Below are 25,363 nucleotides of genomic sequence, written 5' to 3' on the forward strand. Positions count from 1 at the left end.
ATATTAATTTTCGCAATGAAAGGTTATGATTATTATTTGGTAATTGTTAATTATGCCTAGTAAATCGCTTATAACATCAGCATTTTTACAAAGGAGCTACAAATCAGACAATTATTTATTAATATTAAATAAAATAAATACAATTCATTTCGCAGCAATGTCCATCAGATGAAATATTATTTGACATACGTGTTGTGTGCGTCATGCTATACATGTTCATACCATATATGTTGCCCCAATACTTTTTAATGAAAAGATTGTTTGATGTATTGAATCCTCGGTAAGAAAATGTAAAACATTTAACTAAGTCTTTATCTTAAGACAATTTTTTCGTAAATACTTTGCGTTTATTGGGATTTGTGTTAATATGAAATACAAAGTTTGCAATAAACATGCCACACATAAATTCACGTGTAATAAGTGAGGAATATAAATGTTGCTTTCATATTCAGTATACTGTTTATCTAAATACAATAGAATTACAAGAAAAACGTCTCATACAGTTTCCTGTTCAAATAACCACATATGCGGTATATCTGGGATTGTGTCTTGTTATCGGTTATACAGATAATGTTCGTAATGGATGCTAACATTCCAGTTACACTTCTTACAATTTGAGAATGAAACACGCACTTAATTTGGACGAAAAGAAATTGGTTATCGGCAGCCCTTGGGAGATACAAATAATAAGCAGGACACATATCCATCGAAGCGTTGCTATCGCAAATGCGAAATCCCAAATGTGTCTGCGGTTAACACTTCAACTGTAAAGTTATTCATAGAAGTAGATGTGTTGCCCATGATAAAATTCGATTTTCACTAACATACAAAATCCATGAATACTGACAACGAGAGATCCCCAATCGGGATTATGTACATATTTATAATCCGTTAAAATCAAGATCTTATTAAGAAAAAAATACAATCAATAGCTCTTTACGTGGACTTTAGGTTATGTGCATGATAACATGATCGAGTGTCGGAGATATGCATGCTTATTTCATATACGGACATATAATAGTAGATGCATCCGAGTGTATGTTATTTTCGTTTGATATGCTACATAATAGTGACATAGATTTCCGTGAATGACACTTTCTTTGATATCCTCATATTCTTGTTAACACATGCATGAACATATTTAATTAACATAGGATTTTATTTTAAAATCGAAATAATTATTCTAAACAAACCGTATTGCACATTAAATTAAGTAATTCTATTTATAACGACGAATGTTTTATGGCCTTCACTATACAACAGTTCAAAAAATATTTTAGAAAACGCACCAAACCTCTTAAAATTTCAGTATCAAGTGTATTTGGCGCAATAACGCTTCAAACCTTTAATAGAATTGCACATCACATAAAGTGGAAGATAAAAAACGTAACACTTCATATAGAAGAAAGCAATCAGCCCTCGTATGCGCACACGTATCAACGATGACATTAACTGCTCCAGTTGTTGTCTTCATATCATGCTTAATACCCCGTGTAACAGTTGAGGTGACATAGCTTGGAGGTCCGCCGTGTTATTCCGCTGTTAAATGGCATCAGATCTGACACATGACGTAAACGAAGGATCGGTCTTACTGACTTATACACAACGTTTCCATTAACGCATTACTTTAAACTGTATTTTTTGTAATATTTCATCTGTTGAATCTAAGTGCAAGAAAATGGTCCTTCCATACTACAATAAATTTGTATAGCTATGCAACCATACAAACAATAAGATGTATAAAAATGTAGTTCTTTCGCCAACTGCAAAAACAGACGAATACAGGTCATATTGCTAATAAAAATAAATTTATATCAATCGAAAGTGTGTCTTTTCTTTGAGATTAATGGAAAGTGTTATGTACAACAGATAAAATACAAGCAGGAAAATACTTTTTTTTTTGCAATTACTATCGAGTCTTTTTGTTTGGTGCCATAGGTAAACTTAAGCAGATTGTCATCTTTGAAATATCATTCACGTTCTAATGTAAACATGTTTATTACATATACAGGGTGAAGGATCACGTGACAGTTTTGGGTTCCACCTTTCAACTTTAATGGATTTAGCACGATGGTAAGTGTTGCTTTATTTCAAATAACTTATTTAAACAAGTTTTCTTTAAAATTTCAGCTAGTGCATAAAAGACAGATTTTTATTCTGCTTATGACCAGGTGAAATACATCAGAATTACTTTATTTAATAAGGATATGTTCTTGTTCAAAACTGTCTTTTATGCACTGTACATTTTTGCAAATGTATTTCAATAAATTGAGATTTTTGCAAAAATAAAGTTCTTAACGGTGTAATTAATTTTTTTACAGCCCGTGTGTAAACTTCTTAAAACCAGGTTGATTCTGCACCCTGATATAATGATTAAAAGAACCTAAACTATGAATCAAATACATCTTATTATTTTAAGTGTGGATATAGTCCGGTCAATCTTTTGGGATGCAATACGTGCCTGGTATCACGGACATAATCAATTATGTTAAGTGTGACGTCGGTCAAGTACAGAACAAATATGCGTATTTTTTCCAAGAAAATTCAATAGGTAATAGGTAATAAGCAAAACCAGAGACAAAGTTGATGTTGCTGCAAAATGTTGCTTAAATTAGCAAGCCTCTCGGTAACTGCCAAACTCATTGCGATGGAACGGAATGCAAACGGTTGCAAACTCGAAAAATATTGTGCCAAATACAATCGTATTATACGTATGATATCTGAACCGCAACCGTTTTCCGTAGAGGTGTCGTTTTTATGAATGCGTGTCTAATAAATGTGTGTGTCGTTTTAGGAGGCAAATAATTGCATGTTTTCCAGACAGACACTGAGTTATAAAACTGATAAGATACGTCAACGTCTAGATTTATGCGAAAACAGTTGGCCTGCCAACACAACAATAACTGTAGTTTGTTGTTGATTTTTTACTTTGGAAATATATATAACGCAATTAGTAGATATCGGTTAAAATGCAGTTCACACTTATATAGGATGTGCATATCTATGTTAAGATTGAAACATTTCAGTCATCAAATCTTTTTTTAAACACATTAAACTTCAAGTTTGCACGAATAACAATGTTAACCCCCTTGTCTTCAGTTTCTTGATAAACTTTAAATACACGTTTTGTGTTTCAGGAAAAGTCACGTTATGTTTCTTTAAACAGTATGGTTTGTTCGAAAAATGTTTTGTTTTGATAAACAATTGCTTTTCTGACAAGTGTTAATGTTGACATTAATATTAAAAGAACTTCGAATTATGCAATAATCCCTGGTAATTTCGTTGTTTGGTATATGCTTAAGTCTTCTTATATATAGACTTAAAGAATTAGCCATTATTTATAAAATAACCAATAAATCTTCATATGCCCTAAGTAATCCGCGTGTGAAGATCAGTTTAACAAAAAGTAGATTGCTGCCTACATGGGCATGGTGCCTACATGGGCAGAAACTTATATACTCGTGATACGGCTGGTGATTTAATTTCAAAATATAATGTTTCTTTAAAATGGCATTTAAATAATGGAATCTCCCATCCATCATTTTACGGAGATGTTTTGAAGCGTGTCCGCAAATTAAAATATGTTAAACCAAATGTTCATATTAAACTTTTCAATTTAATTAACTTGTTTTTATCAAAAGGATACGATGCTTATGTACTTAAAAACACGTGTTTGATAGTTTTCGATTCACTATATCTTTCTTCCCTTAAAATTTGGAATCATTAGTGATATTATAGGCATTTTTCACTGTTGAATAAAATTGTGTCATTGTGTCGTATGAACAAATCTGCATGAATACTACATTATAGGCATTTTTCACTGTTGAATAAAATTGTGTCATTGTGTCGTATGAACAAATCTGCATGTAAACTACATTTGGACTCAAATCGTACATCAAATCATTTCTGTCTTCAGTTGTCAAAACACCTATATACTGTTTGATTCCAATAATGTCGCTTTAATGGAATTACCATTTTTATTCATTTGCTTCTTAATATTAAATCACCTAAACTTGTTTTATTAGTAGCACAGCCCCATTAATATTTTTATTTAGTACTGCCCTTTGTATTTGTTCACGTCATTATGTCATTATGGATTTTTGTGACGTCATACGACCGACTTTCCCAGTTGTAATCTACATGCATAGGTCATTGGGTTTATAACGTTCCATTTTATTTATATTTTCTCTCTGATAGGCGTTTCTTGTTTGATTTAATTATTTTTAATTTGTTTAGCAGTCACATAAACAACCAAGCTATGTAATATGGAATTTTTACACCCATTATTGCTGCTTCTTCCTGTATTTGCGCGATGATTATCTGAGATATTAACTCTATGATTCTATATTCTCAAATCTTTTCTATAAAGAAGGAATTTAGTTGACAATTGTTAATAGTTTTATTTGATCGTTCGTCAAAAAGTTGTAATTCTGTTACTCTTGTATCTTCAATGCAATTAAGTAATTAAATAGTAATTAAATTGAATGCGTTTTAATTCCCTTTTATTATTGTTTAATTTGAGTTACAATGCTATGACGTTAAATTTTATTTACACTTAAATGTATTATGAATATTGCTGGGCCAAGTGTGAGGTTGAGCGCTCTATAACCAGGTTTAAACCCCCAATGCTTTGCATTGACCGTTCCAAGGCGGTTACCCCAGCTTTATTCATATTTTGTGTTTATGTTGGTTTGTATTGTGCTGTATCGTGCTGTTTTGTACTTTTTGGGCAATCGGTCACTTGCCTTAAATAAAGGACCAACTAATTGTTTTTAAATGAAAATTCAATACTGCTCCAGCAGCTGGAGTTTCACTTCTTTATATTATATTAGCAATTTCAATTTGAAGGTTTCTATTAATTATTATTACAAAGAAATCAATAACCATTTGTGTGAGACACATTGTGTTTTCATATTTGTTCTCAAAATAGTAGCCTTCGACAACATTTACTCGATTTAATAATTAAAGTGTACAGTTCTGTTCGTTATATTTGTATCTTCACATTTGCCATCTGCAGAGTGTTTATTTCAATAAATATATATAATTACCAAAATCACAATTGTAAATGCCATAACAACGTTATCTAATTAGTACAATAGTTCGATCATCTTTCAATTATTTAACATGTTGTAACACGAATTGCTTTTCGCTGCTGTTGTTTTGTACTAAATCTGACCGATTTTATTATCGTTGTGTACAACAATTATATCCGGAGACCCAGTTTTACACGCCGCGACTCATACGATCTCCCGAAGTATAAATTAACAGAACCTCGAGAAGATAGGTTTATGTTGTTGTCATTTAATTACTCACACTAGGAGAGCCTCTGGCTAAATATGTGGCTTCGACAAACAGCCTTGGTGAAAAGTATATATATTCGTACACTTTTAGAAATAACTTCTTTATAATGATTCGATTGGTCGCACTCTACATGCATTAATTTGTCAATTTTTATTGATTTTCTTTTCGTAATTAAAAAAAATATAATAAAAACAAAACATTGACGGTGACCATAAAATAATACATAAATGTTATTATGTATTTCTTTTACTTACATAAGCTGTTTTAGAAGTAAAAACTAACCAGAGTATTTTCTTTGTTACAAATTTTAATCATTTCACGTAAAATATTTGACATGACGCGTCGTCATACCGGCCGGATAAGACAGGTATATGAATTATAATATGATAGATATCTTAGATATTGGATAGCATTTCACATTAACTACTTTATCCGAATATACTGTGTCAATATTATAACGTAAAATAAGATTAATAAGTTTATTACAATTACTACTCAATATTGTATTGAATGCTCGTTTTCTTTTTTCGTTTAGTTTCATTTTTTAACAAACGTATTATTCAACCTTGGCTTGCAAAGTGGTTGGCACTATACTGTTTTGATGGTCGATGTATCTGTCGGTTAATCTGTAGCGCTTACCTTGTGTACATTGTGTCGCTTACTTATCTCTGTCTTGTATGCGTTCAAACAAAACACTTTATAGATATGTTGCTGATACTTTGAAAGCGTGCAAGACGTTATTTTCATGTATGTTGCGATATTATTTACAGAGTTATGAATGCTTAAATGCTCGCACATTTTGGATACTAACACATGATTTTCATGTATTCGATATAGAAATGACATACTGAATTGTTGTGTATGTCACACTATATGCCACGGTATTGTATTCCGTTGAACGTAGGCTATTGATTCGATACGTCAACGTTAACTATTGTGTCTTTGTGTGTGATAAATGTGACGAAGAAAACGACAACAACTTTATATTAATGTGACTTATCCACAAGGTGTTCACCTGCTTGAATTGAGGTATTGTGGGGATATGTTGTCATCCGCAAATGCTGTTCTTGATTATGGCTGAAATGAATTGTTAATTTGTGCGCAGTTTATTTTCATTCAATACGAGGTGTGTTTCTGATTGTTAATATATTAACAATATTATTTCTGATTGTTTGTCACATGTGGGATACAATATTCGAAAATAAGTGTTCAATACCTTATTCAAACACATTCGGAATGTACTATAATGCAAAAAGATGATTCCTTTATTATTAATGATAACTCAATATATTTACTTGATACTTCATGCCCTTGTTGATTTTCAATTAAAAGTACATTTGTTTGATGTTCTGATTTAAGTTTCAAATTTAGACATAATAATAATGTTTTTCTTACATCAATAATATATAAGTGGGCAGTTTATTTTCATACATAACAAAATAGGCATATGATTGTTAATTATTGGATGTTTTAATTAAAGTACTTGTGACTTCAAAATAATGTACATATCCAGAGATTGTTTTTAGATATAAATAATCATGGCTAGTTAAACATATACAAATTTATTGTTTTGTAAAATGGTTATGAGTAAAACAGCCTTGATTATAACCCGCAAAGATTTACTCGATTGATAATGGCATCTTTTAAAAGATTTTGTTCGAATGAGAGGCCAAATGAGCGCACTATACTATCAGTGTAGCCTTCGAGTTCCAATCGTTTTGTTCATCTGTATACCATACAATGTAGACAACTGACACTATGTTTATGCTTATACCTTCGGTCCGCTATGTTAAAACATATGTCTCAATCATTCGCTTCGGAAATGAGAACTGCGCATTAGAAGAATTGGACATTGGCTTGAACAAACGCTTGAACAAACGATGATAGTACGATGCGATGTTTTGATCAACGAAGCTCGACAGCTGCAAACACTGTACGAAAATGAGACCAACCAGCGTTGAAAATCTCGCTACGAAATATAGGTAGGTATTGCCAACTCTTGATGACTTAGGTCTGTGATGTTTGGACCGCAATATAATTGATGGTGAAGGTGATACAAAAATCGGCAGATTTGTTTTCTTCTTTCAACAACGATATTGAGGACGAGAACATACTCATACGAGCCTAGTGTAAGTTGTGTTATCATAGTCAGTATGATTGATACAACACACAGCAGAATAATCACTTTTAAGGTTGGATTATTCCAAGGTCGTTTCAGGTAATGTTGATTAGATATGTTGCCATTCTATATATTCTATATATATTACCCGTCAGTGCTTATACGATTTGAAGCATATTCATGCATGGGGAAAACATATTAAAAGACTGCGATTGTGTACAAAGTTTAAATATAAATACACAAATATATAGGTCGATTACAGTTCATGCGAAACATATTATAGTTATACGTATTGACTCCCCTGTTATTATTAAATATATTGAAACAATCGTCCCCATTACAGGTTCTAAATAAGAAAAAAATGTCGCCGTTTTAATACTAATTGAATACAACAAAAAGGAAATAATTATATTTGGCCTATTTGTCAAAGAAAAAGCGCTTCATTAGTACGATTCTTACATGATTTGATAAATATCAGTGCAGTTAAGATGAGAACAATTAAATTATGTTTGTGTTGTTAATGACAAGTTAAACAATTCAAACTTTGTACGTTGTTGCGTAGGACGATCGGGGAATAATCAAACAATCAGATTTTACAAATGCAGCCAATATGACGTATTTTTTAATCTCATCTACTACAATTTGCGGATTTATTTTTTCTTCATTCAACAACGATATTGAGGACGAGAACATACTAATACGAGCCTATTGTAAGTTGTGTTATCATAGTTAGTACGATTGCTTACTTACGTTATGTGTCACACAAAGATTTTATATCAAAGTGTGTGATACATGGTATTGTACCAGAGGGATTCAAGATCAACTGGAATATTTAGAAAGACTGTAGAGTTGAAGTACTAAACAAGTGTGAATAAATCAAACAAGATCCGGCGTTAAAACTCATGTAAATTACATTGGTAGCTTGTGAAGATAAAATTAACAAACTAAGAAGTTATATATGTGTGTAAGGTTTAAACAATAAGGACCATAAACTGTTTTCAAAACGGAAGCTTACTGAACTTACACAGAAAACGAATGAAAAATTATGCAAGCTGTTAAACTGTTAGTTAGACTTGTTATCTTCATCATTAACAATAAACACTTTTCAAGAAAGTTCCATACAAATGAAGCGGAACTGTTTCTACAGGTGTGTTGCAAAAGAAATATATAACAATGACAACAAGCATGATATAGTGAGAAAAAAAACCCATATAAACGACTTAAAATATGTTTACAAATAATACATAGATAGTAGTATTACAAAGCATATAGAACAGCATTCATTTAGTGACGGAAGAGTGGAATCGTGGGCAACTGAAGCCGAGATATATGCAGCAGCAACCATATTTTCAAGTGAATTATGCATATTTGCTGACGACCAAAATATTACAAGTCAAGTAAACAACTTTTCCAACCACTAAACGGAGTTAAAACAAAACTAAAAATATTCCTAACTTTATAAATGCAGCATTTCAATTCACTGCCGATAAAATTGGATTAAAACATACATCAATACGTTCCAGAACATTAGAGAATGAGTAGTGAGGTTCAAATAGATTGGTTTACAATGGAGTCCTGTAACAAATTGGAAGAAAGAGGAAATAAAATGAACTATCAAGAACAGAAAAATAAAAAAATGCAAGAGTATTAAATTAAACAATAAAAATACTTAAACCAAGGTTGAAAATAAACCAACAAAAAAGACACAATGAAAACAAATGATAATTATCTTGAAACTGTATCAAATCTGTCTTCAAGAAAGTTAACAGAAGCAGAAAGAAGTCAATTATCCAAAGGAATATCTTTTATACCGTCTAGAAAACATGTAAACTTATCAAAGATACTCATTGACCTAGCAGAATGGGAGAGAAGGATGCGACTCGCAGAGCATTTCCATAATGATGAAAATCAAGAAAGCAAAATAAAAAGGCAGAATATGAGATAAAGAAAGAAAGCCGCTTCACTCCTCTAGACCAAAAGTGGCTTGCTGCTTACATATAAGCAGTTAAAAATGACATACTAAATGGCATAAAAGAAAATCAAGAAAGAAATATAAAAAAGAAGAATATGGGATAAAGAAAGAAAGCCGCTTTACTCCTCTAAAGAAAAGTGGCTGGATGCTTACATATAAGCAGTTAAAATGATATATGAAATGGCATAACAGAAACAGAACATGCAAATATCACCAAAAAAGAAAAACAGACATTACACACGTTACTTAATGATTCCAGTATAATACTAAGACCTGCAGACAAGGGTTCTGGTTTAGTGATAACAGAAGCAAATGAATATGTAGAATAACTCAGGAATTAACTTAATGACAAAACATTACATGAAAAAAACGAATGGGAATGGACTCGCAAATGCAAACACAAAGGTAAAACAACTAGCAAATAAACTATTTAAGAACGTCATTTTCCCCAAGAGCTAACATACCTGAGACCCAAATATTCAGCAAGAGGGAAACTCAAAGATAATCCAAAAAAATACATAAGACATACAACCTGTATAGATAAATAGAAAACGGCATAAGAACAAGTACTGAAAGAATGGCAGAGGTAGCAGAAAAGGAGCTAAAAACTTATGTAATAGAAACACCAAGCTATATAAGAGACACCACCGCATTTTTAAACGCTATAAAGAGGGAAGTTAATACACCATTACCACAAGGAATTCTATCATACTGTTTTGATGTTGTCGAATTATAACCATCAAGTCCAAAGAAAGAGGGACTAGGAGCATGCAAACAAGCTTTAAATGAACGATGTGTTCAGACCATCAACACTGAAACGATGATGGAAATAATTGAAATTGTCTAAGAAATTAATATGATTGAATTTTGTGGACAAGAATACACACAAAAAGAGGGTGTAGCTATTGGATCGAAACTCGGGAGAAATTATCCGTGTTGTTACATTAGAAAATGGGATGAAAAATTATCTGAATAAGATAAACAACCATTATTTTATAAATGTTTCATAAATGATGGTTTGGGACTATGGACACATGGAAGCGACGAACTTATGAGATTGTTCGACTATGCAAACAACAAACATGAAAACATCAAAGTAGAGTTAAGTTGGAATACAACACAGAAGGACTTCATAGACACAAAATTCAACTGGAAAATGATTAAATAACAACTGATTTATTCTCAAAACCAACCGATAAAGATCAAAATGTTCAATATGACTCAAACCATCCAACAAAAGTGAAGAGGGCAATTTCAGCACATAGATTAGGAATACGTTTAAAAAGAATATGTTCTGACGAAAACAAATACCAAAGTCGAAAAATAAAACTAAAACAAAATCTACAGAAAAGAGGATATCAAATTAAATTTGTAAACCATGAATTATCCCGAGTTAATATTTCAAATAGGAAAGACTTACTCAAGAAGACAGAAACAAATACAAAAGCCAACAAGAGAGTACAACTAGCTATAACTTATTCCAACGACCTTCCAAATATCCACTCAATAATTCGAAAACATACCGACAAACCATATAAATCAGAATGAACGAAAATCATATTCTCAAATGTACCAATAGTTGCATACAGACGAGATAGAAATATCGGTGACATTTGAGTACATGGTAAAAAACAAACAAAGGAATAAACAAGCGTTTTCAACAAATACCAAAAGCATGAAAGACAAATTGTATAGTCTGTAAAATATTAAAAAGAGGTTTTTTTAACAACCCAAGAAGTAAAAATCCAAATGAAGCAAAAAACAACAACAACAGAACTGTTACATTTACAACTTGGTATACGGTATATTTTGAATTAAATGCCAGAAGATAGTATACGTAGGAGAGACAACAGATCGTTAAAGGAACGTGCCCAAAAAACACGAGGCTGACGTGCGGCTACAGAGAGATAAACCAATCTCAGAACATTTAATGGTGCACTGCTGACCACGGATGGCAGGACATTGGTATATCAGTGCTAACATAAATACAAGACTGTTCCCGTTAAAACAGACTTATTAACGAATTGGAATTCATAATGAAGTTTGAAACAGAATCACCAAATGGATCAAATACAAAAAAAACTTGATGTCCTGCTACGAGAAATTATGTAGTAAAAATATTTGTAAAAAACATTATATACTAATCATCAACATAAATGAATTTAAAAATAACAGTACTATATGCAATTTATCTTAACCATAATGTGTATATTATACATAGAATAGCAAGTATGCATCATTATTTAATCATATATCATTAAACAATCTTTTACATCGATATGGATTGATATCATTTAATTCATTAAACATTTATGATTAAAAGTTATGGTAATTTATAATTATAAACAGAACAGAACAGAATAGTTTATTTTTAACTTAAGCATGTGAAGCTCATCGTCATTAACATACATATAAATAACAGCATTCGTTGAAGTACACACAAAAACACACATCATTTTAAAGAAACAATAATCTAAATAAACACGAAATAAACATATTTCGTGAACATATTTCGTGAGAATGGTACATAAATTGGTCGAACACACAGTGGTCACACAATGTTATGCCTATAGGTTTACAAATATAGGTATAATTACATATTTCTGACCTTATTTTTTGTAAAAATGTATTTCTATTTAACACTACATAAATATGACATTTTCTCTTATTTTAAAGCATGTTAAACAATACATGGCTAGCTTTCTTAGTTTTGTTTGAGCTATTAAGTTGTTTAATAAACTTGAACATTTTGGGCCGGATTCTATAATATTCGGAATTAATGCATTCCTAACATCATTATAATAAGGACATTTAAGAACAAAGTGAAATTCATCCTCGATGTCATTTAGGTTACATAATATACATTTGCGTTGATCTCTGTCAATATTCTGGTGTCTGCCCGTTTCTATGGGTAATTTGTGAGAGGACAAACGTTATTTTGCAATAATGTTCCTATGTTTTTTGTTGTCAACAATATCAAGATACGATGATCTTTCAAAAACCGGTTTGAGTTCCTTATATAGGATCATTGAGCTACACGACGTCGCACTGACATTCCAGTTGGTAATATACTGATCTCGTAATCTGTTTTTGAATAACGGGATAAAGTGATCATTGTTAACAGATTCAGGGAATAGCCATACATCGGTGAAACCGGTTTGGTTAAGAATGTCCCGTATTTTCGATGACCAATTGTTAGCATTATTTTTACGTTTAATTTCTAATTTTTGTAAAATTACAACTTGTTTAAGAATACAATTTCCCTGTTTCACAGTATGTAATTTCAAAAAATATTTAACCATCCTGACATTTCTGTCGATATGCAAGGGAAATCGACCAACTTCGGCATATAGCGATAGTGAATTTGTTGACATTTTTACGTTCAATAGTCTTTTACAAAATTTACGGTGAACGCGTTCAATATTTTCCGCTTTGATGGATCCCCAAACTTCGCAGTTATAGTTTAAAATGGATGATACATATGCGTCAAATAAATTAAACATGATATTTATGGGTACGTCCATATCTTTCGTTAGGTTGAACAAAGAATGCATTGCTTTTAATGCTTTGCCATATAGTGTATTTGTTGCGGGCATAAACGATCCGCCACTTGACATCACAAGGTAATTAAAATTGTTCACAATTTCAAGTTCTTGACCTTTATAAGTCCATTTGAATGCTTTACTGATTGAACCCCCTTTTCGGAATACCATGACCTTTGTTTTTTCAATGTTAACTGTTAAATTCCATTTATTGCAGTAGGTTTCTAAATTGTATAATGGCTCTTGAAAACCCTGAAAAAAAAAAAGAAAATAAAACCGCGTCGTCTGCGAATATTAAGAGATAGATAGATATTTGTTCTAATGTCGAGCCGGCGTGTATTCCATTCTGCAGACTTAATTCGATGTCATTAATAAAGAGTGAAAAAAATATAGGCGAGGCTATCTTCCCCTGAAATAGACCAACGTTACTATTGAATATGTCTGACAGAGAACCCATGTGTTTAACCTGTAATTTGACTTCATTGTACATGGATCGAATAAGGGTCAAGAGTTTACTGTCGATGCCCATATTAATCATTTTACTCCATAATTGACCGCGATTGATGACGTCATATGCTTTCCGGTAGTCAATATAACAACAAAATAGTTTTTTTCTTTATTCTGCAACTGTCTTTCTATGAGGGCATTAAGAATAAATATTGCATCTACTGTGCAGCAGTTTGGTATAAGCCGAAATGCGCATCCGTTTAAATGTCATTAGTTTCCGCCCATTGTTTAAGACGTTCAGTTAATATACTTGTAAACAGTTTGGCAAAACAACTAATTAACGTAATTCCCCGATAGTTATTTGGGTCTATAATGTCGCCACGTTTATGTATTGATATGATAACTCCGGACGCCCAGCTGCGTGGAAAACACTTTTTATCCATTATGTAATTAAATAAGTTTTCTAACGGCTTTGAAATCACATGTATTGTTTCAGTAAAATATTCATATATTATATTGTCCTGCGCATGCGCTTTATTGTGTTTCAATCGTTTTGTTGCCTTTATTATTTCTTCTATCGATTTGGGATAATCTAGTTCGGGGTACGACGGGTGTGTGTTTTTCCTATTGTCAAAATCATTTAAGAAAGTTTCAGCGTCAAAAGAATTTAGATTTACACTGCTTTCGTCGGCTAATTTACTGAAATAATCACCAAATTCGCTTAACGGTATCGTGTCTGAGATTTGTGATGAAGGTTTTCGCTTGAACAGTTTCCAAAATTAACGAGGTGATTTCCGTCGCATATTATTCATTCGCTTGCTTTGGTCACTGTTAAATTTAATTTCGTTTTCCTACATGCATACTTGTAATCCTTCTTCATAGAAATCATTTGTTCTCGCGTACGTTCATTTTTATTTAGATTGTACTCGTATAAGGCTCTTGTTAGCTGAGATTGTTTGTTTTTACATTCTTCATTAAACCATTTTTTTTTATCAGAATATTTTCAGGTTTTATAATGCGCTTAAAATATTTTTCCCCCTTTAAATTTAAATATTTTGAGAATTCTCCCACTAAAATATCAGCGTCAGCGTTTAAATCAATTTGCGATAATAAAGTTTGTTCCAGATTCTGTACATCGCACGATGCATCACGTACAAAATCGCATTTGTTCTCTGGTTTCCATTTAAAATAAACAATCGGATTACTATTACTTGTTAAAACCGCGTTATTCGTGCGGAGATTAAATGTTAGCGGCGCATGATTAGAGAATTCCGTGAAATTGTTGCGGTAAAATCTAAAATATCACTGAAATTTGTACGCGCAGTTAATAAATAATCTACTGCGCTTTCACCATTATGTGTACAGCATGTTATATTCCCTAAATTGTAGTCGTTATGTAACCGTCCATTTACGATAAGAATATTGGTTGCTTTGCATATATCTAACAAGTAGTCGCCAAATCGATTCGTAACTGGGTCACAATTTGAACGTGGGATTAGGGTTTCATCATCTGGGTCAGAAACAAAATCAATATCGCTTATATACCTGTCATTTTCGATGTAATCTGCTTTGTGTCCCGTTCGCGGGTTTGTATCTCCCGTTAAAAACACTTAACCTTTAGTTTGATAAAAATTAATATCACATTCAATCGTTTCAAAACTATCATAGGTATACAAAGAATGAACAGGGGAATTTTCTGGTGCAATATATACAACACATAGATATACATCAAATTCAATATTAAAAAACAGCTTATCTAATGTTAGCCAAACAATGCAATCAATATCCTTTTTTACTAATATGACACCTTTACGTATATAATCTTTAATATAAATAATAATACCACCACTTGAGCGCTTCGCTCTACGGTGTTGCAATCGTCTATAAGAATAAATTGGTTTGCTGTAGCCTTTTAAATCTATTGTAGAATCTTTATTTGTCCAGGTTTCAGTTAAACATATAATGTCCTGATTGAAATGAAAAGATGTAAACTTACTATTGGAACATTTAAGTGCACTTAGCCCTTATGAATGATGATGTATTGTTTTTATTGTAAAATATCAATTTATTTAGTATATAAAGCACACATTTGACCTATTGAGACATGTTATATGTAAGAATTTAAAGTTATTTCATTTTGGCGAATTTTTACGATTTGTGTCGCCATTTAATATAACGTCATTTATGACGTCATCATGTACAGCGTCATTTGCAATAAAAAACATTTACTTTGTTATTTAAATTGTGCTGCCAAAAGACGTAAAAATGTAGTTTACATATATTTTCCATTGATAAAGGCATACTGCCGAAAAGTTAAATTAAAGGAATGGAATCAAAGATTTATAATTATTGAATATCACTAAAGATTATTCAACTTGGCTACTACAATCACCTTTTTTTGCGGAATGCAAACTACAAAAATGAATCCACGAACTTATGAATATTATATTCAACTAAAAAAACGTTTATGCAAATGTTTTGTTTAAAAGGCGCCTTTAGTCATAAGGTCACTGATATTTAGTAATATAAAGTGTCTATCTAAATTAAGGTTGTATTTTGTTGCAAAAGGACAAAATGTAATTGGTAAAAACTTTCGAACGAAAAGGAATTTAAACGTAAAAGAACATATACAAACCTTTCAATACAAACCTTTAAATAAATAGACGCACACGGTCTTCTCAGTTTGATAAAAGAAAGTCCCGGTTTGCCTACAATTGTTTGTAAATAATAATACAAAATACATTGTAAAAATTTTATATTATGCTTCCTGGAAAACACAACGTAATGCCAATGACATTAGGTCTTTTTGTGTTTTAATCAATGTGTGTGAAATAGTTAAACATCCCGCGCGGGCATTTAACGTAAATGGGTCTTTAAATAACCAGACCTATTTTTGTTTCAGACTTAAATATCAATGTATACAACTTTCTCTATAAATCACCCAAAAGTAAACGAACACACCTATATTTTATCTTTTAAAGCATATATTAATATCACAGTTTCCCCTAACATGATGGTTAGAATGAGCTCGTTAATTCAGGTTTGTTCTTTCTCTAAAATGGATGATAAAAATAACAATCCGAAAATGTTGCTTTCATCGGTTTCAAAATCTCTGAGGCTTAATATTTCTTCGATTGCTTTCTTAACACGAGTTTGAATAATAGTTCTTAGAACATAGCATCCACTGAATTGTGCATAAAACAAATACCAATTAATTCGACTGTGAAATAAAATCATCAGGAAAGTAAACATTGTCTTAAACATTTAGTGTTTATAAAATGTCACGTCCGGTCGTTTATGCCATGAGTCGTATATGGCTAGAAACTACGCACCAATCAAAGACTTTTTCGTAAAGCTTGTTCTTTAAATAACTCGTGTTTTTAGTTATATAAAGTCCCTCATGTGTAATCGAAATCCCGTCGAAGCCGAACCACGGCACTGACTGATTGTTAACTATTGACCGTTAACATTTCGGTATAAACTTTTTGTGGGGGTTGTTAAATATAAAAAAACAAAGTCGATAGCGTTCAAATTCCAGTGCATGAACAGCTGCAAATAATTGTTTAACCCTAATTGTACACGTATGGTTTTGTCTACAAAATCCACCGGCAGAATTGTGGTCGAAACAATGACTGTATATGTTCTTGGTGATACACGTTATAATGGTATCTTCTTTTGAGTATCATATTGACTCAAACCAATTTATAAAATGAGCATCAGTATAAATTATCGGTAATGTCGCTGTTGAGAAGACGGGCCACAAATTGTATAAATGATCATAATCGACGAATACTTTTATCAGTAATTGGATTTTTGTAAAGTATAGCATTAGTGCCACTTACCTAGATCTAACAACACAATGAAAAGAGAAATAAATGAATCCAAATGATTATATTTCATTGCCTGAAGTATTGGAGCTCTTAACTTGCACTTCGAATGAGCAAGCTAATACCAATTAAGTGTATTTGCAAAAGGGATAATAAGCATAATATTCTGGAGTATTTTTTATTTTTCTCGGATCGGCTCTTTTAACCTATATTTATTGCTCTTGAATATGCGAAGCATACTTGTACAACTATGTATATGCATTTTGCGGGTAAGCGTATCGCACAATCAAAAGAATGTGATTTCACCGCTTTGTATTTATTCGAAAATGAAGATTACTGATTTCCGGCGGATCGGTTCTGACAGCAGTGAATGTCACATGATTAACCACATGTTAAAATAAAGATTGTATGTGTGGTGCCACGATTGTTTTAATGGGAATTGTCGAATAAAAACACAAAGAGATCTTAAGTGACCATGTTTACACGTATACTATGAAAATAAAAGAATATGAAAGCACTTTCGATTTCGATTTGTGCATTCCGGATTGGTGAATACACCATTTCTACTCTTCAACATTAAAACGGTATTGGAAAAAGCGGAACCAGACCACGAATCTGGTACTGAAAGCGTCAATGGAATGGCAAGGATAATATAGATATACTAAAATACACTGAACGCCATTAAATGAAAAGCTATCTAACGGGCCAATCGATAGATTTATTTAATTCCATTATGTTATTTTGCATAATTTCCACAGATCATTCACGCGTTATGAAAGGCTATGAAACAAACTCCGTTTATGAGATTCTGTTTTGCATTTAATGAAACAGAAAGCTCAATGTATATATCGGACTATTCATTTATTATTACAAACATTAAATCATACACGTGGCTTTTTTACCACAGTGCGTACAAAGTAAGGCTTACTTTTATTCATAGGTTGGATTAGATGGCTTGTCTTTTTGACAATGTGTGCATGCATTTTTATTTCTAAAAAAACACTATGGTGTTGTAATGACTATATCCAAAGTCACAGCTTTAAAGCAGCAATAGCATAGCTTATTGTTTGAAACAGGGAATCAGATAATATTAAATGAAGACATAATGTCTTCATTACTCTCCCGTTTATGTCTGGTAATGCATTGGCTAAGAGATAGTGCTCTGGTTATTAATATATTAACCTGATTTAGGGACTGATTTTAAATCATGTGGAGAATTATTCTACAAATTGTGAATTAAAATCGATATTATGTTTCAGTGACTCTGCATGTCGATAACTTCGGTCAACAAAGATAAAACATATGTCTTAATCATTCTCGTGAGAAATGCTCATTAGCAGAATTGGTCATTCGCATGAACAATCGGTGATAGTAAGATCCGATGTTTTGATCAACGAAGCCTGTTTCTCGACAACCGCAAATACTGAACGAAAATGAAACCTAACAGCGTTGAAAATCTCGCAAAGAAGTATAGGTGGTATAGATAAGTATTGCCAACTCTTGATTACTTAGGGATGTGATGTTTGGACCGCAATATACCTTACGAATAAGGTTATACAAAAATCGTCTGCGAATACTTACACTGATTGTGCGTGTTTTATTAATTGCTCAACTATTCCCCAAGTTATGAGAAACTTGTTTCTTTCAACAACGGTAATGCAAACGTGAACATACTCATACGAACATATTTTATAGTGTGTTATCATATTTAGTTGGAATGCACACAGCAGAATGACCACTTTTAAGGATGGATTATTTCAATGTCGTTCCAAGCTATATTAATTAGTTTTGTTGCCACTGTGAGAACATATATGTATATTTACCTGTCAGTGTTAACGCGAATTTGATAATTTGCATGCATGGCCAAAATAGACCAGACGTAGTTTGCAACTTCATTTCATCGTAATAGCGCACACAAATTAATATATATAGGAATTGATATAGGTCGATAAGAGTTCATGCGATACATAGTATAGTTATAAGTATTAACTCTTCTGTTATTATTAAATATCGTAAAACAATCTTTGCCAAAACATGTACAAGATAAGAAATCAATAACGACGTTATAAAACGTTTTGAATACAATTATGCATACATAATTATATTTCGCCTTGTCTTAGAAATAGCGCTTAATTATTACGATTCGTACATGATATAATCGCATTTTTTTCAAGGGAAAACACGTTTTGTTTATTTTGAAACAGTAAAACTATTTACCGAACTTGATTTTATTGAAGTCTTCATCGAAGTTGAAAATCCAGGTTATCATATTGGGATGGGGGGTGGGATGGGGCGGGCGGTCGTGAATGCGGTGTCAAACTGGTGTTTTTCTATCAAAAACGTGAGTTTGATCGATACACTTTATCGTTTATGTGTCAGTAGATTACATACACACGATTTTAGGGACTTCTTAGGTAAGCCAAATATAACTGTTAATACAATTTTCTTTTAAAGCTCTAAGCTAAATAACTTACGTTTAAATAGACCAACCATGCTGAATATTTCGATTTAGGAAGCTTACATGCGTACCACGTTTGTGAATGCATAAATGACCAGTTTTGTCAAGATTTTCCGCTATTAACAAAATTAAAAAAACGGTACAAAGATGATTTCCAGTTAATAACTTAAGTCTGCATGTACAACCTGTGATACAATTTGGGCTAAGAAAGCATACATGGAGACCTAGCTTGGAACTTGATATGGGGACAGTAGGGTCAAAATCAATTTGACTGATGCAAAACAAATTAAAATATTGCCTTCCTCGCGCAATAACTTGAGTTTGGATGGAGTAACGTCACATACTTTGCGTGTGTATGTAGCTTACATAAAGACCTATTTCTGTATGTATTTTAGACAAGACGGAGATATGTTTAGGTCACTGTCTCAGAGTATTGTAGAACAGCTGTTGTTCAATAACTTTAAAGTTTTTGAACAGGTGTATGAGTTTGTCTCTAAAATGCAGATCTAGAGCGGGATAGTATTTAGGTATAGTTTGTACTATGTAAAGGTTAGTGTGGCTCGAAGCATACATAAAAACTTAACTAGTTGTACATTTCTTTTTAATTGTCGAATGTCATTACAATACGTATTTTTCTTAGTTTTCTGCTTTTTAGTTTTGTGTGTTTGTTTGTCTATATTTAATAAAATACATCTGCACTAAATTTGCCCAACTGTTTAATTTAAAACTAACACGATTTCATTGGAATGTGCAGTAAAGTGTGTTATATGCTATATGAGTTATTTTATTATGTAAATAAATCCGAGATAAAAATGAAATTCATGTTTGACTTATTCGAGTCTTAATTTACGTTTATGTGGTACCTTTAGAATGACGATACATATCTAGAAACATTGTGTTCATAAGTTCGTAATAAATAACGAGATGACGAGAAATCCTTGTTATGTTGCACTTATCTATGTGAATAACATTATCAACAAGTAATACTCAATTGTTCAATTGTAGTGGGGCTGTTGAACTAAAATACAATGTCGAAAGAACAACATGCACAATGTTTAACCGTAATCCACCGACAGAATTGTTGTCGAAACGATATTTGTACTTTATGCAACACATTATGGATGTATCATCTTGAGGTTATTATATTGACACAAACCGATTTATAAAATGCGCATATCTATTCCCAGTATATATTATCGGTCATGTCGTTGTTGAGAAGACGTGCCAAAAATTGTATTAATGATCATTATCGGCGAATACTTCCTATTTATTATGAATATGATTTTTGTAAAGTAGAGCTCTAGTGCCACTTACGTAGATCTAACATTTCAGTGAAAAGAGGAATAAATGAACCCAATGGATTATATTTCATTGCCTGAAGTATGAGGGCTCTTAACTGGCACTTCGAATGAGAAGGCTAATACCAATTAAGTGTATTTACAAAAGGGATAATAAGCATAACATTATGGATTCTTCTTTTTTCTCGGCTCGGCTCGTTTAACTTATATTTATTGCTCGCGAATATGTGTAGAATACTTGTACAATTATGTCTATGCTTTTTGTGGGTAAGCGTTACGCAAATCAACAGAAGGTGATTTCCCCCGCTTTGTATTTATTCGAAAATGAAGAATACGTTTACTCGGCAGATCAGTACCGACAGTAGTGAACCTCATATGATTAACCACATGTAAAAAACAAGATTTTATCTGTGGTACCACGACGTTTCTAAACCTTTTTTTATGGGCATTGTCAAATAAAAACACAAAGAAATTTAAAGTTACCACATAAACACTTTCAATTTTGATTTGTGCACTCCGACTTTCTGAAAATACCGTTTCTAATCTTGACTATTTATGTGCTTTGTGTACCATTAAACCTGTTGATAAAACAGAACATAAGCAAAAGCCGAGCGAAAATATGTTTATGTTGATGTCTTATTTTTTAAGAAGCCGCGGATAATACAAACATGTATACGACAACACAATTGCCTTCTTCAACATCACAATGGAACATTCTCCGCAACCAGACCACGAATCTGGTACTGAAAGCGGCAATTGTATGACAAGAATAAATAGATATGCTTAAAATAATGCACTGAATGTCTTAATGAAAAGCTATGTAACGGCCCAAGCACAAGATACAATATTATGCTAATGTAAACGGGCAGTATCAAGAACATGCTCAATTCTTTGCTCGTCTCAGAAGACGAGATTTGAGTATCCGCTCAGCTGAGTATTTTTCGTGTCGAATAATACCTTTGATGTTTCTATTTAAATATGTTTAAAGATATATGAGTCGTGTTCTGAGAAAACGGGGCATAATGCATTTGCGTTAAGTGTTTTCCCAGATAAGCCTGTGCATGTCCGCACAGGCAAATCAGGGACGACACTTTCCGCCTTACTTGGATTTTTGCTAAGAAGAGACTAAATTGAAACGAAAAATGTCATAAACGCGGAAAGTTTCGTCCCTGATTAGCCTGTGCGTACTGCACAGGCTAATCTGGGGCGACACTTTACGCACTTGCATTACGCCCAGTTTTCTCCGAACGCGCCTCATATGTTCCTTATGTACATGTAAATTCTCAGACTGTAATTAAATGAGGTGTGTCAGTTATTTAATTCTATTGTGTTAGGCACATATCGGAATAATTATTTATTATAACAAATATTGAACCAAGTACGTGGCTGTTTGACCACAAGGCATACAGAGTTAGGCTGACTTGTATTCATTGTAAACTTTTGGTTTTTTCTTTTGGTCATTGTTAGTATGTTAATTATATGTATTATGTTCCATGTCTATCTCATCTAAATAATTTATATGAAATTTAATATATGTTTGTTATGGCTTAAATTACCACATAGCTTAAGATTCCATAAAAAAAACACAACAAGTGCGGTTATATGTCAACATATTAACGCGTGTTTTATAACAGTGTTGTCATAAATTCTCCTGTCCCAAGTCGTAGCTAGAAATCATCAATAGCATAGCTTTTATTTTAAACAGCCTATCGTATGATGTTTAATGAAGACACAATTTCTTCATAAATCACCCTTTAATGTCTTTTAATGCTGTTGCTAAGAGAAAATACTCTTGTTATTATTATATAAACCTGATTTAGGGGCTGATTTTGAAGGAATATTCTACAAATTTTGAAATCGTATCGATTTTATGTTTCACTGACGTACCACTCGATTGGATTAATGGCAAGTTTGGGGAAATTATATTGAGAAGATTCATTGTTCTGACAGTTATGATAATACATTGACAAAATTCTAGGGCGAATTTTTCATTTTATAGAAATTAATAGAACAAATTCAGACAAAGTTTCGTCGTTAACGTGGTATCAAAATTTCTTGGCGTCATTCAATTTACTTAACATTTATTTACATATTTCCTGTCTGGCATGTTTTTGAGGCTTTTATATGAGCTTAAATAATAGTTTATAACATGTACGCTTTTTGTTCATCATCATCATCATCATCATCATCATCATCATCATCATCATCATCATCATCATCATCATCATCATCATCATCATCATCATCATCATCATCATCATCATCATCATCATCATCATCAACTTCATCATCATCATCATCATCGTCAGTTTCATCATCATCATCATCATCATCATCATCATCATCATCATCATCATCATCATCATCATCATCATCATCATCATCATCATCATCATCATCAGAGATAATAATTTTATCATATTTCATAATAAGCAAAAATAATCCTTCGAAAACTTGATGAATGTATATTCGACGCTAAACAGTTCATTGGTTTTAAGTTTGTAATGAGAGAATACAAACTATGACCTAAAACAGTGTTATTTAAGTGAGACAATTATTTATCTGATTCGATTGGAAATTAAACGGATCTGTTCTTGTTTCTGCTGCTTTGCTTCGCAAACATCATTCAGCAAACAATTTCCCAAGGTTTCTTTTGAAAGTAACGTTACGCGATTGAACGTATAAATAAAAAGAAATAATACAACTTTTGCATTTGCTACCAATTAATATGGCTTTGAATAAGCATTGAAAGCATAGCGAAGCAACTCATTGGCCCCACTGTGGAGTCAATTAAATTTTGTATACAAAATAAAGCACTTAACGAACGTTTTGCCAGTGTAATGTTCTGTTTTGAAACCATATTGAATCATATAAGTTGCAGTCTACGATTTAAATTGTAAAAAAACTGTATTTGGGTTTTGATTGTATGACCTCGCGCTCGCAGCCACAGCCGCAACACACATACAAACATTGTTTAAGCTTAAATCAAATAAAATTCTGCACAAGCGTTTTATTTGTATGTAAAACCTGAAACTTAAAATATCATGTAACATGTCATGCTCAGGGGAATATTATTAGTATTATAATATATAACGTCGTATTGTGGACTTCTACACAGTTTGTTTAAAACTCACTTCAATATTTATTAAGTAAAAGCCGTCTCGTGTAGACTAGATGAATTATTCTTGTATCAAATATATTTTTTTCTAACTTTGGTCAGAGCTTGTGAGAAAAAAAAAACACATTAAGGAACTTTTATATAACAATAAATGATAGCACTAGCTCTGTTTAAAATATTAATCCCGAATCAATATTTTATCGATTAATCGTTATCAAAAGCTACATTGACATATAAATGAAAAGTATGAAATTAACGATGTTTTTACTAATACCATCAGATGAATGTTACATCGATATTCCAGCCTCACTCGTCATTGACAGAGTTGGTTGGTTAATTGCTCTTAGCAATTTTGCATCAAAATATAAGCGTTCGAAAATGAATACATATCAGTGTCAGCTATGTGTTGGGACTTATTAAATATAATTTCCATGTATATATTTACTCAACTGTAATCACAGATTTGCTTAATACAGGAATTTATATAGGATGTGCTCAGTTACGTGGAAGGGGCTTTCATTTGTCAAGTCTTACTGTTGAATATTGTTAACTGTGCAATATGGGTCGATATAAAAACATTTCGTTTTGTCAAACGCTAATCCCGAAGATACAAATAGTTTAGATCAATGTTCAGATTAAAAGAATAGTGTGTTTTTTTTCAACTCTCTAAAATTTCAACTAACAATCTTTGCAGATATGAGTCCCGACCTCTTTCTCGAGACTTAGCGTCCCTGCTTTCAGTGTGAAATCGTATCGGCAATCAATGTGTTATTTCTTATGTGCAAGTAATTACTAAGTACTATTCAAACAAACAGGACAATATGCAGACTTATTAGTACAAGGCCTTACACAATTAATTACATTTTCTTTGACAAGACAATTATCAATGTCGAATGCATACTTTTTGGTAATAGGATTACCAGCGGCTTCCATTCAGTCGAATACAATGTTGGATGCTTGAACGACACAATGAAATGTTTCAAAGCCCCTTCAATCCATATAATTTGTTGATTGGATATATTCAATGGTATTAAATATGCCATAAGAGCTTGGATTTAACAAAAACCACAAGTGTGCCGAGTTTTCTATACAATTCCGGGGATTTGCATGGTCAACAGACAAAAATAGTATTACCGAAACGTAATTTTGAGGTTGTTTATTAATTTTATGTAAGAAAAAAATCTAGGCAAACTATGATATATCATTGTGCAATTTAACATATTCGTTTTTCTTTCTTTTTTATATTTGCAATCAAAGAACATTCTTAAGCCGCCAGTGTTG

The sequence above is a fragment of the Dreissena polymorpha genome, chromosome 4 (assembly GCF_020536995.1).
Source record: "Dreissena polymorpha isolate Duluth1 chromosome 4, UMN_Dpol_1.0, whole genome shotgun sequence".
NCBI lineage: Eukaryota > Metazoa > Mollusca > Bivalvia > Myida > Dreissenidae > Dreissena > Dreissena polymorpha.